This window comes from Hyperoodon ampullatus (genome assembly GCF_949752795.1).
Source record: "Hyperoodon ampullatus genome assembly, chromosome: 7".
In the NCBI taxonomy this organism is placed as follows: Eukaryota; Metazoa; Chordata; class Mammalia; order Artiodactyla; family Ziphiidae; genus Hyperoodon; species Hyperoodon ampullatus.
Window position 1 is genome coordinate 80,009,649 of NC_136920.1, and position 14,027 is coordinate 80,023,675.

Sequence of the window (14,027 nt, forward strand, 5' to 3'; positions counted from 1 at the left end):
GAGAAAGGAGGGGAGGAGGGCCTAGTGATCTGCATACCTTAAAAATAATGTTTAGACTTTTGGATTGATCTTAAAAATGACCAAAAGCTAGCTGCCTGAGAGCTCTAAGAATAAAATTATTAACAAACTAAACAAAAAACATTGATTTTTATACTCACTTTGAGATCAACCCAATTGCTTTCCTTTCATAACACTGTACTGCCATTTTATTTCATTTTCTATTATATTTATTAAGGGATATTTTAAAGACAAGTATTTTGCCTAACAGGTTAATGATTTTTTTTTCTTCTAAACAATGACCAAGATGCCAATCCTCCTCCCCTTATTCAATGGACTAATTAGTGTCAGATCATTTTAGGGTCATATTTAATTTTTGTGGTGAAATAGTGATTTCACAAACCCTGTGAAGATGTTACACGTCCACAATAACATGCATGCAGGTGGAAAAAATTTTCAACTGATGTAGATTTTGCTTTCTCTATGAGTGTATTCTTCACAATCAATGAGATAGAAAAAGACACAGAGATAAGAGAACTGTTGACTAATATTTTCTTATTAAAATCTGTATCTTGGGCTTCCCTGGTGGCGCAGTGGTTAAGAATCTACCTGCCAATGCAGGAGACATGGGTTCGAACCCTGGTCTGGGAAGATCCCACATGCCGCAAAGCAACTAAGCCCATGCGCCACAACTACTGACCCTGTGCTCTAGAGCCCGCAAGCCACAACTACTGAGACCGTGCGTCACAACTACTGAAGCCGGTGTGCCCTAGAGCCCGTGCTCTGCAACAAGAGAAGCCACCGCAATGTGAAGCCCGCGCCGCAATGAAGAGTAGCCCCCGCTCCCCGCAACTAGACAAAGCCCATGCACAGCAACGAAGAACCAACACCACCAGAAATAAATAAATAAATAAATTACTTAAAAAAAATAAAATCTGTATCTTGCATTTTCAACTTTCTAAAAGTTCAAATCCATTGTGGGTGAAAAAAGAAGAGTAATGTCATACTAGTACTTATTTGAATTCTACTCACTGGTTTTTTTTTTTCATCTTTGTTGGAATACAATTGCTCTACAATAGGGTGTTAGTTTCTGCTTTATAACAAAATGAATCAGTTATACATATGTTCCCATATCTCTTCCCTCTTGCATCTCCCTCCCTCCCACCCTCCCTATCCCACCCCTCTAGGTGGTCACAAAGCACTGAGCTGATCTCCCTGTGCTAAGCGGCTGCTTCCCACTAGCTATCTATTTTACGTTTGGTATATATGTCCATGCCACTCTCACTTTGTCACAGCTTACCCTTCTCCCTCTCCATATCCTCAAGGCCATTCTCTAGTAGGTCTGTGTCTTTATTCCCGTCTTACCCCTAAGTTCTTCATGACTTTTTTTTTTCTTAGATTCCATATATATGTGTTAGCATACGGGATTTGTCTTTCTCTTTCTGACTTACTGGTTGAGTGTCTTGAACTGCTCAAACTTTAGGGTCCATCACCTCTAATTTGCACCTTACCAATACCTCAGACAAGAAACAGGAGAAAGGGTAGTGCCATCCATAATTCATTCCCACCACACCTACAAAAATAGTCACAAGGAACTTGTGTAGAATACCAATTCTTTTGTATTAGGAAGGCAGTTTTCAAAACTAAATGGTATTGGTTCATTTCGTTGTTTAATAAATATCTTGAAAATGCCTATAATAAAGCCAAATACCAAACTGACCATTTAAGTTGCAGAAATTTTTACGTTCTTGATATTTTACTACTTTAAGGTAACAGTTTACATTTGAGTGCTTACCATAATATGTAATACCAATAAGCTCCCTAGAAATCTAAACATTTATAGAATACACCAAATGCTACTGTCTCATGCCTTGCTTTGCAATCCTGGATTGCTTTCTACTATGGAGATGATGTAAGAAATATAAGCTAGATATCTCTTCTACGGGATCACCAGCCATGTCTCAACTAACTTTTATCAGTGGAGACTCTCAATACATACATATTTATTTATTATAAAACTCTTCGGTACTGATCATTAGGTAATTCTGGTAAATGTGGGCACGTAATAATAGTTAAGAATGTCAGCCCCATTTCATTTCAGCTTGATCCACTGCAGAAAAGCACAAATTAGATGAAAGCAATTTCCCCAAGAACAACTCACTTCCTTGAGATGAGAGATAGATAAACTTGGATGAACAATGATTTGTCACAATTTATTTTTGAGGGTAGTGGTTTAAAAAAAGTGCTAATGTAATCTTTTCAGAATGAATTCTTTTAAAAATGCATTAATTCTCCAGTGAATATAGCTTATAATTAAAAACCTATACATGTAATTTTACTTTTCTAAATTTTTACATATGACCATATATAACAAATATTGAAATCTTAAAATCTTCGTTATCTTTAAAATTTGATGGCCTTTAAATCTGAATTTGGATTTGGTGAGTCTGACGGATTATTCTTAGTGACTCTATTGGGTACCACCAATTCAGATTCCACATTATTTCTGCAAGTGTCAGAAGCATTAAGTTGTGTGAATGGATAGAGGGTATTAGCATCCTGGTGGTTTTTCACTACATTGAGATGACCAGAGAACCTGAGTGTGAAAGGTCATGGAGAGGAGTGTAAGAAATGGCACTAAAGGTATCACTGACTTCTCTCTATTTACTCAGATTCTGCAGTATACAACAGAAGGAACAAAGCAGGTTGTGTTGCTGCTACTGTTGCAGTGACCAAGGATCCTCAGTCTCATCGCCATTGCAGTCCATTGTTTAAGATGTGAGCTTGTTGGTGCTTATTCGGCAAAAGTCAGAATGCTTATTTGTTTTATGTCTGTTTTTTAATGAGGGTTTGATGAGACAGCAATAAAGACAAAAGTAAATAGGAGAAATGTTTATTAATAGGTCCCTCCATCCCTATCAACCAAAGAAAAGGCATACCTTAAAATATTGTAGTGAAATGTCTAGGGTGTGTCTGTCTGTGTTCTTGCCACCCTTCACCTTTAAGTAGCTTTTCAAAAATATGTTATAAACATGTTGCTTCATCCTTGCCCTTTTAGCCTGTTAACGTCTAATTTAAGTAAAGCAGGATGCAATCCCCAGCAAGTTATCTGTTTCTCCTTTCTTGGACCATGCAAATCAAAACAGTCTTCTTCTAAGGAGGGTAGTGAAAAGTTGTGCCAATTGTGTTCATACTTCAGCTATTCCAACATTCTTTAGTTTAGCTTAAATGAGACATTCTCATCTTTGGGCTTTAATTATTCTGTTTAAAAATAAAATTTAAAAGATACTCTAAAGAGAAACTAAGAAAAAATACAACAAAATAAAAGATTTACCATAATGTAGGTACATAAATATGAACTAAAAATACTTTTAAATTAAAAATTAATCTTTTTATTTTAAAAATTAATCTAATTAAAATTACAGATTAGGCTGGATAGAATTGATCCATTGCAGAAGCTTAAAAACAAACGAGCTATAAATGTTACTAGTTTTCTACACTGTTGTTACAAGACTTGACTGACATCCGTGATGTACTCTGTAATATTTCTGAAATGATGAAATGTGTGATCCAGAGACTTGAAATATTTCAATACTTGTGTATAGGAATTTTCTTCCATGAACTAGAAATGAAAAAAGTGAGAATGTTTCCTTGCTCAAATCACATTAAGTGGATTCCCTTATATTACTTGCATTCATTTTTAAGATAGTCATAAATGGTTACATAAAATACAGGAATATTATCTGTTGAAGAAGTTGATGGTTTTTATAGTCAATGTATGTATTCAAATGATAAATGTTTCTGCATAATCTCTGACCCAAAAATACCATTCCATGCCACTCCAAGAATTCTTCCATCAAAAGTAAAGGCTCCAGTACATAAAGACATGAACCTCTATGTCCATTACCACATTTCTTGAAATCATAAAACTGTCTGGAACTTAATAAATGTTTATCAATGGGTTTTGACTGAATGAAATTATGGCTCACTCATAGTACACATTACTGGGCATCTACTAAAGGTAATATGGTAGTGATATATGCTAGATATCATTAATATAATAGAAACACAATGTACTAAAAGTGTTTTGCAACTAAAAATCACTATACATTGTATGGCTTTATAAAGGAATGAAATGCTGCTACGTGCTATAACATGGATAAACTTTGAAAACATTATATTAAGTGAAAGAAGCCAGACACAAAAGGACAACTATTGTATGATTCCACTTATATGAGGTAGTTAGAATAGGCAAATTATAAACCCAGAAAATAGAATAGAGTTAACCAGAGGCTAAGGGGAGGGGAGAAATAAGGGGTTATTGTTTAGTGAGTACAGTTTCTGTTTGGGATAATAAGAAAGGTCTTAAAATGGATAATGGTAATGGTTGCTCAACATTGTGAATGTACTTAATACCAATAAATGATACACTTAAAAATGGTTAAAATGGTAAATTTTACATTATGGGACATTTTACCAAAATAAAAATATACTATAAAGTAAAGTAAAAATTTACCTCCTACTAGGCATACTATGAAGTTTGCATAAAATTGCACTTATTTTAGGAGCTTATATGGTTATTATATTTGGGGACACGTAAAGAAAGCAACAGCTTAAGTAGTCCTCTTGAGTTCTTTCTCTCCATCTTTCCAACCCGGTGTTTTCCAGATTAATGGTTTTGTCACACCTCTCTTTGAATACTAGCATCAGTAGGAATGCTAGCTAGTACTGGTTTCCTTAAGTATCAGTGAAAAATTTTAATGTATTTTTATGCTGGTAATTGTTTTAGAACCTGGGAGGGATGTCATTGTTTTCTTAACTTGGCAAAAGCAAATATATTACTGTAGACAGCATTACTAGAAAGAAATAGTAACTTTGAAGTAGACATATGTCCATCCTAAGAAAACTGAATATATTTCAAAGCAGACCACACCACTCAACTGCTGGCAATGTTCTTCCACATACTCGGCAGTATACTACTCTAAGTCTGAGAACTGTTTCTTTTTTGTAAAAATGATTTTGATTGGAAAACCCTGAATAAATCCTTTGGAGTGTGTAACGTTTAGAACTCCTTCTGGGATTCCTTTTCCATGAATCAAGGTTCTTTGATTCACTATCCTCCTTGGCACTTGCTTCCTAGTCATCTCAGCAGCCTTTGTGCCAGTGCTAAGGAAGAGCTCCCATTTTAGGTCCTAAAGCAGGGAGAACAATAAAAGGAGAACCTCATTTCAAGTACCAGAAATGTCTGGGCTATAAAGGACACACATATTGTCAAAGTAAGCCCAGAGTAGGGTGACATCACCAAGGTCACTCCTGGCTCCGCGTTCCCCCACAGGAGGAACAACTAACAATTATTTGGAAACAGGACACTAGTTGAGAGAATCTTAGAACATGGAGGTGAGGCTGAAGCACCCCCGTGCACCACAGAGACCAAGACAGACTGCATTAGAAGGGTGAGAGAAGGAGCTACACGTTGACCACACTGCCCCTCCCCCAGGCCAGTGGAGCACCATGGGTGAGGTCTCCCCTGAACCTCTGGTTCCTCCAGTAGGAGAAGAGAACTGGGGGACAGCAAGCACCACCACTAGCATTGGGGTTGCTTTGTGGGAGCCACTGCTCTAATCTGCTCCACTGGGATTGCAGGGGAATCTGCAGGGTTTGACCACTAAAAGTTGGACTGTGATGAAGGGGGAAGGGGCATGCAACAGCCAGCACATGGATTGTGACAGATGGAATTCATACCTGCAGTGCCCAAGTAGGGATCACAACGGGCATCTTTGCTTATCTACAGAGCCAGGTTGGCGGGGCACTACAACCAGGGAACTCAGGGTACAGATCCACCTGATACGCATCTGGCCCTTGAACCTGGTTTGCCCACAGCCAGGCAAAGAGCAGAGTCACAGCCCACCCACTGTGGACAGTGTCTTCTGGCCATCTGACCAAAAGGGCTGGCAATAAATCCTGGAAGCTATTTGGCCCAGTTGTGCTCCAGCCAAGAGGCAGGCAGCCAGAGCTCATCACTGGCTCTGGTACAAAGCAGAGCCAGTATCAGGTGTGGAGGGATCCGGTACCATGCACAGGCACGGAGATTAATTCATATCCAAGGCTGAGAGGAGCTCCCAGCTCCTCCCAACTGGGGAACCTGTTTGAGAAATTAAGAGTAGCCTGGAGTGGCCCCTCCTCATCCCACCCAGGCAAAGGAACTGGGACTAGCCCCATCCCATCTGCTGTGGAGAGTGTCTTCCTGGCCCATCTGACTAGAAGGATTGGTGACAACTCCTAGAAACTGTGCGGCCCAGCAGTGCTCAAGCCTAGAGAAGGGTAGGCAGAGCTGATAGTCTGCAAAGCCAAGCCAGTGGCCTTGTTCAGCCACAGAACGTGGAGTGTGGATCAGCTTGAGTTAAGACAACAAAGAGCTTTACTGGCTTTACAGCTGCTTCTCCTGCTGCACCCAGGCAGGAAATCTAATTCATAGCCCTACTCATCACTGAATACAGCCTTCAGCATGTCCAACTGGGGAACCTAACCAGAGAACATGGGAAGCTGTACAGCCCATTAAACAGCCCTAGATACAGTGGCACTTGAACAGACAGCACAGCCTGTGGCCTCCACCATCTGCAGGGCAAAACCAGTGCCCTCACCTGACCAGAGAATTAAGTGCACACTCTGGCCTGATTTGGGTTCCCAAACAATGAACTATACAGGCTCTGGGTCCTGTCCAGAGCCAGGTCCTATACAAGCTCTGATTCTCTGCCAGGAAACTAATTCATAGCCTCATGTACTACTACTACTGAATATAATACCCAGTAAAGTCTGGAGGAAGAGCCCAATTATTCACATATGCAGATACCAATGTAAGGAATCAAGGATCACAAAAATTAGGCAAATATGACACCACCAAAGGAAACTAATAAAACTCCAATAACTGACCTTAAAAAAATGAAGATCTGGGCTTCCCTGGTGGCACAGTGGTTGAGAGTCCGCCTGCCGATGCAGGGGACCTGGGTTTGTACCCCGGTCCGGGAGGATCCCACATGCCGCAGAGCGGGCTGGGCCCATGAGCCATGGCCGCTGAGCCTGCACGTCCGGAGCCCGTGCTCCGCAACGGGAGAGGCCACAACAGTGAGAGGCCCACACACTGCAAAAAAAAAAAAAAAAAGAATATCTATGAACTGTCAAAGAATTCAGAATAATCCTCCTAAGGAAGTTTAGTGAACTACAAGAAAGCACAGACAGCTAAGTGAAATTAGGAAAACAATGCATGAACAAGACAAGAAGTTTGACAAGGAAATAGCAACATCAAAAAAACAGGAGCACTAGATTTTAAAAATACAATAACTGAACTGAAGAATTCAATAGAAAGTTTCAAAGGTAGATTCGACCATGCAGAAGAAAGAATCAGCAAACTAGAGGATAGAACTTTAGAAATTACCCAGTGAAAGGAACAAAAAGGAAAAGAATAAAAAGAGTGAAGAAAGCCTATGGAAATTATGGGACACAATAAAGTAAACAATGTTCATGTTATGGGAATTCCAGAAAAAGAAAAGAGAGAGAGAAAGGGAAAAAAAGTATATTTAAAGCAATAATGGATGAAACCTTCCCAAACCTAGGATGAGAAATGGACATCCATATCCATGAAGCCCAAACAAGCCCAAACAGGTTGAACTCAAATAGGGCTACTCTGAGACACATTGCAATTAAATCACCAAAAGTCAAAAACAAAGAAAGAATTTTAAGACCAGCAAGAGAAAAGAGAGAAGTTACATACAAGGGAACCCTGGGATAATTGGATATTCACATGTAAAAGAATGAAATTGGACCAATATCTTATACCACTCACAAAACTAACTTGAATTGGATTAAAGACTCAAATGTAAGACCTGAAACTATGCAACTGCCAGAAGAAAACATAGGAATAAAGCTCATTACATGGGTTTGGTAATGACTTTTTGGATATGACACTGAAAACACAAACGACAAAATAAAAAATAAACAAATGGAACTACATCAAACTAAAAAGCTTCTGCATAGCAAACAAAAACAAAAACAAATCAACAAACTGATTGAAAAGACAACCTATAGAATGGGAAAAACATATTTGTAAACCATGTATCTGATAATGGTTAATATCCAAAATAAATTAAAAATTCATACAAATCAATAGCAAAAAAAAAAAAAAAATTACCCAATTAAAAAAATGAGCAAAGGACCCGAATAGACATTCCTCCAAAGAAGACACACGAAAAGCCAACAGGTACATGAAAAGATGCTCAGTACCACTAGTCATTAGGGAAATGCACATTAAAACCACATTGAGATATTACTTCACACCTGTCAGAACAGTCATCCTCAAAAATGTCAAGAGATAACAAATGCTCGTGAGGATGTGGAGAAAAGGGAACCCTTGTGCTGTTGGTGGGATTGTAAATTGGTAAAGCCAGTATGGAAAACAGTATGGAGGAGCCTCAAAAATTAACACTAGAACTACATATATCTAGCAACTCCACTTCTAGGAATATATTCAAAGAAAATGAAAACACTAACTCAAAAAGATATCTGCACCCACATGTTCATAGCAGCATTATTTATAATAGCCAAGACATGGAAACAATCTAAGTGCCCACTGATGGACAAATGGATAAAGAGGCTGTTTTATATATTTATAGGTATATACATATTATAGGTATACACACACACACACACACACACTGAAATATTATTCATCTGTAAGAAAACAAAGAAATGCTGCCATTTGAGACAACAGAAATGGACCTTGAAGGCTTTATGCTAAGTTAAATAAGTCAGAGAAAGAAAGGCAAACACTATATGATCTCACTTATGTGTGGAACCTAAAAAAAAAGAAAACAATCATAGAAAAATAGATCAGACCTGTGGTTACAGGAGACAGAGGGTCGGGGAGGGGAAATTGGAGGAAGACGGTCAAAGGTACAAGCTTCCAATTGTAAGATAAATACATACTATGGACATAATGTACAACATGATGACTATAGCTAACACTGACGTGTGATATATAGAAAAATCGTTAAGAATAAATTCTAAGCATTCTCTTCACAGAAAAGTATTATTTGATCTCATTTATATAAATGTGTGTGTTTGTGTGAGAGAGAAGGACAGAATACAAAAATGCAAAAAGAAAAGTTATAAAGGACGAAGCTGCTTAGGTTTATACCTCAACTATAACAGATAACAATTTGTTTAATTTTAATAGGTACAAAAATAAATATTAAGCATAGAACAAGCAAAAAGAAAAACTGAGCCCAGCGTAGATGTCCTTAAAGCATTTGCAAAGGAGGGCTTTATTAGGTCCGCAAACACCTGCAATTACAGGCAAAATTCTGTGTGTGTGTGTTGTGTATGTACTTGGGGAGTGGATGCATAGCCTTTATTGAATTATTAAAGGGGATGTTAAGACCCAAAAGTTTAAAAAGCACTGGAAAGCCTGATCCCAAAACAATTTTAAACTACTCTGATTATGTTTTATAGTTTTCCTTCACTTGTTAACACTTCAAAGAACAGCATGTGAATGTGGAAAGAATCTCTGCCATTTAGGTAAGATCTCTGAGTCTCAGCGTAAAATTAGCACATAGTAGAAGGATGAAATTATACACCATAGATGAAAGTACCTAGCAGAGCGCTTTAAGACTAGTACTTACTTATGCAAGACCTCTTCCCCTGCTTACTTGTTTTCAGTAGAATGAAAGCATACTGAAAGCTGGTACAATGTCTTCTTTGAAGTTTTCTTTTGTAATGCTTACTATGCTTTTTGATACGGATGAGCCAATATCCACTTAAGGGCATGTAAGCTCACAATAACTTTTGTTGAATATAACTGTTTGAATGTACTTTCACTATATTATTATATAGGGATTTTAAACTAAAATGTACTTGCACACATTATTTAGAGCCTAACTTGGATATCAGAGTAGGTGGATATACACCCCTGGAAAATAATAGCTAATTTCTTCACTAAAATCAAATTGCTGAACATCTACTTTGCATATACATAGCTAGGCACTGTATTATGAGTTGCAGGTAATAAAAAGTTGTTAGTCAAAGACTCTGCTCTCTAGAGTTATTTTACAACAGCAAATCATGTTCAAACTAAAGGATAGACCAAAATAGAAAGTGCCATAGGAATTTAGACAAGGGAGAAACATATCTGAAATGAGAAGGAAGGTGGGTGTGGGGAAGCGTTCATGGAAGAGGCAGTGTATGCTGTGAGCAAGGTTTCAACGTGTAGCAGGGTGAGTGAAAGGAACAAATGAAGACATATAGTCGTGATATCATGAGGCACAAACTAGAAATAAACAGCACTTGTTCTAGGCTGGTCATGAGGTAATTTAAGGGGATTACTGAGAAACTAGATAAAGAGATATCTCTTTATATATTACTTATTAATAATACTTTTGAACACAAGTATTTAATTTAAAAAAAAGAACAATATAGGGATAGGAGATTAGGACGTACAAACTATTATTATAAAATGAGCTATAAGGATATATTGCATAGCACAGAAAATATAGCCAATATTTTATAATAACTATAAATGGAGTATAACCTTTAAACATTGTGAGTCACTATATTTTACACCTGTAACTTATATAATATTACACATCAACTCTACTTCAATTAAAAATGCTATTTTAGTGAATAAAACACTAAGCAGTAAAATTTTTAAAAAAGAACTTAGAAGAGAACTTAAAAATAAAGACATAAAGAGCAGGTTGAAACAGCGCAGGAATCTGGCAATTAAGAGGCCATTGATAACTTTCAAAATAGCACTTTTTCTACCCATTCTCAGTGGAGGCAAAGCCTTATTAATCCTACTATTTCTTTTTCTGTTTTTCAAAATCTCAGGATAAGTCTATTTCAATTGTAGCTAATGGCAGTAATGCAGCACCAGAAAATGCCTTTTGTAAGGAGAGGCAACTTTGAATCCTAAATCGGTACTCAAGTCTTAACTTACTGATAACACTGACCACCCACCAGACTAAATGTTTTTTTTTTACGTGATTGGAAAGCAACAGATTGATTTCAATTCTATCTTGTCAAATCTACAAAAAAGTTCCCACAGTTCATTTAGCAACTAATAGCGTATATCCTTCTATTTGGTATTACTCCTCCTCCTTAACACCGGGCAATTAATTTTGCCTTTCTCTGGGAAACGTTTTTAACAAAGGAAATAGAGTCATAAATCAGTTTCGGATAGGAAATCATACAACGATTTCTACCTAGGGCTTTGAATTTAGAAACTTTCCTCAGAAATTGTTTAAATATAATGAAGTCCAAACTCAGAAATAACTTAAATTTAATTATCTTAGTTGCACTAAAATAACAAATTCTATTTTCTATCTTGTTTTCTTTCTTCCCCAGAAGGCTTCTCCAACCCTAATCCATAACTTAATGCATTCATCTCACCTATAAAATCACTGGCAGGTATGATGCCGGCTTTGGTGGCTCCAGTCCCCTAATCCTGACCCATTTCTTGCCAAAGAATTCAGTTTCTTCAGAAACCAAGTAACAGACATTTCAATTTCTAACCATCATTAGCATATTTTCATGTACTAATACTCAACATAAAAACACCTTTTAAAATTACAGAAATTTTTACTGTACTTAAGATCAATTGCACTAACCTGTATTTCATAAACCTTGGGCTACTTTCTTAAAAATGAATTATTATTTTAATATGTTTTTCACTTATTATTCAGAATAATTATTCATATAATTAAATATTTTACTATTAGGTAAGAAAGGTGGAAAATAGTTTTGCTATTCTTGTTCTTTGTTCTCTCTTCTACTTGGTGTGCCTGAGTCAAAATTTTAGAATATTGAAAATTTAATATTTCAAACCCAAACCAATTTAAAGATAATAATAACAACCAGCCAAAACAATTTCGGTCCAGAGCTTTGCATGGTCCGGGGAACAGTTCTCTGAGTGGGCCATTTGGAGTGGGATTTGCCCACCCGCCTCCACTCCTTCTGCCTCATATACTGAAGATAGAGACAAAGAAACCAACTCAAGTCTTTCCAAAGTGTATTTATAAATAGAGAATTTGTAATCAGAAAAACAATAACGATATATAATAGAAGTAACATGATTTTTCAGAACCAGTATCTTGTTCTAAAGCAATATTTAAAAAACAAGGTAAGGGGCTTCCCTGGTGGCGCAGTGGTTGAGAGTCCGCCTGCCGATGCAGGGGACACGGGTTCGTGCCCCAATCCGCGAAGATCCCACATGCCGCGGAGCGGCTAGGCCCGTGAGCCATGGCCGCTGAGCCTGCGCGTCCGGAGCCTGTGCTCCGCAACGGGAGAGGCCACATCAGTGAGAGGCTCGCATACCGCAAAAAAAAAAAAAAAAAAGGTAAGAAGGCTAGCTATAAACCCTGGCCCTCTTTTTTATTGATCTCCTATTTTAATTTGTTAAAATAAAATCCATGGCCTTTTGAGTCAAACTGTCTCTTTAATTTCAGATTCAAAGATAACAAATCTCTTTTTAAATGGAATATTGGCACACAGACACCACACAGTCTGGCTTATTACAACTGTTCTCTGTTGGTGAAGTGGCACATTTGCAATCCCCACCATAGCAATCTTCACCATTTCACAGAATATCATTCCATTGTACATCCCTAGGTGAGCAACAAGAATGGGCACTTGAGCTCAGGAGCAAAGCGTTTGTGGGGAAATCCTAGGTCAGAACCCCTAAAAGGGGAGACTAACTTGAGGATGCCCAAATAACCTGAGGTTTACCTTGGCCACCTCCCCTGGCTTTCTGACTGCCTGTGGGAAAAGTCTCTCTGGAAACTCTTTTGAGGTTATTGGGGGAATCCTAGGACAAACACACTGCTTGCTTTTGCAGGAGGACTTGCCCCATACCCTACCCAGCTAGGTGTCTCACAACCTAGCTGGACTAAAAAAGCTTCAAGAAAAACGGGATAGACTGACATTTGCATTTCTACTTCCACCTATTCTTATGCACATGGAGCAAAATATGTAGGTAGAGCCCTCTTTCTCACACCCCAATAGATTCTGCTGTCCTTGAAACCCATCTGGTAGCTGCAGTGACTACAATGAAGGGAGTTACCGGAAACCATATTGGTACTGGGCTTAAAGGATTTTTCATGCCATGCATTTTGGGGAAGGACACAGATAACAGTCTAAACGTGGTATAAGGCAATGCCCTTTCTGGGTCCTTGAAAAATCAGTCACGGAACAGAGGTGGTGGACAGGAGCTGACAAGAGCTGGTTTGTTAATGAGCACAGCATCCCCGGGGTGGGGGGGAATCAATGAAATTATTGACAAGAGAAGATGGTAAATGAAGGGAGAAGTGGGGACAAGTGCTGCTCAACCCAAGCTGAACTCCAGGAGGTAAATTTCTCCTCTAATTTGAGATTCTTTCTAAAGGTTCAGTATTGAAGTGGGTGTTTGACGTTGAAATGTGCAGACCCATTCTGATAACTGGAAAGGGAGGAGACTGAGGAACGCAAAAGGAGAAGGAAGATTTCCGATTACTTCTCCAGGCTGCTGACAAGAACCTGCTGCTCGCAAACCACAAATTAACCAAGCGAAGGTTGAAGGTAGCAACGTAAAAGTGCAACTCAAATTATTTTACATTCGGAATCCTCTTCAATATCTAAGCGAGTGTAGCACAGCAATGGTTGATTATCTTAAGATTACAGAGGCTGACCGCCTTCTTTGTTTGCCCAGTAACACCGCTCCTCCAATAATCTCAAGCACTTGGCTGATTAACATTTCAATTTCAGTTGTTGCTCCTTTTCCCATTGCAGAAGGCGGCAGGGATATTCCCCTTCTTCCCTCTGTATTACAAACCCCATTACTAACCAAGCAGAAAGCACCGCGCAGTGTGGCCGAGGCTAATAATAGCCGGGCTGCTTACCTTCTCCGGAGGGATGGAATCAGCGCATGTCCCCGGCGCCGGCTGCCCCGGGGCCGCAGTGCCGCCGCGCCGGGTCTGTGTGTGGTCAGCTCGGCCGGCCCCCACCCC

At 38.6% G+C, this 14,027-nt stretch overlaps 1 long non-coding RNA gene across 1 annotated transcript in view; it reads right to left on the bottom strand.

The window, feature by feature from the left end:
- The window catches only part of LOC307056543, a 31,108-nt gene extending 17,081 nt beyond the window's left edge, over nucleotides 1-14,027 (bottom strand). The window contains exons 1-2 of the long non-coding RNA XR_013811026.1: nucleotides 13,920-14,027; nucleotides 6,928-7,135 (exon numbers count right to left, since the gene is read on the bottom strand). This is a non-coding gene — a long non-coding RNA (uncharacterized lncRNA). The remainder of the gene's footprint in view (nucleotides 1-6,927; nucleotides 7,136-13,919) is intronic.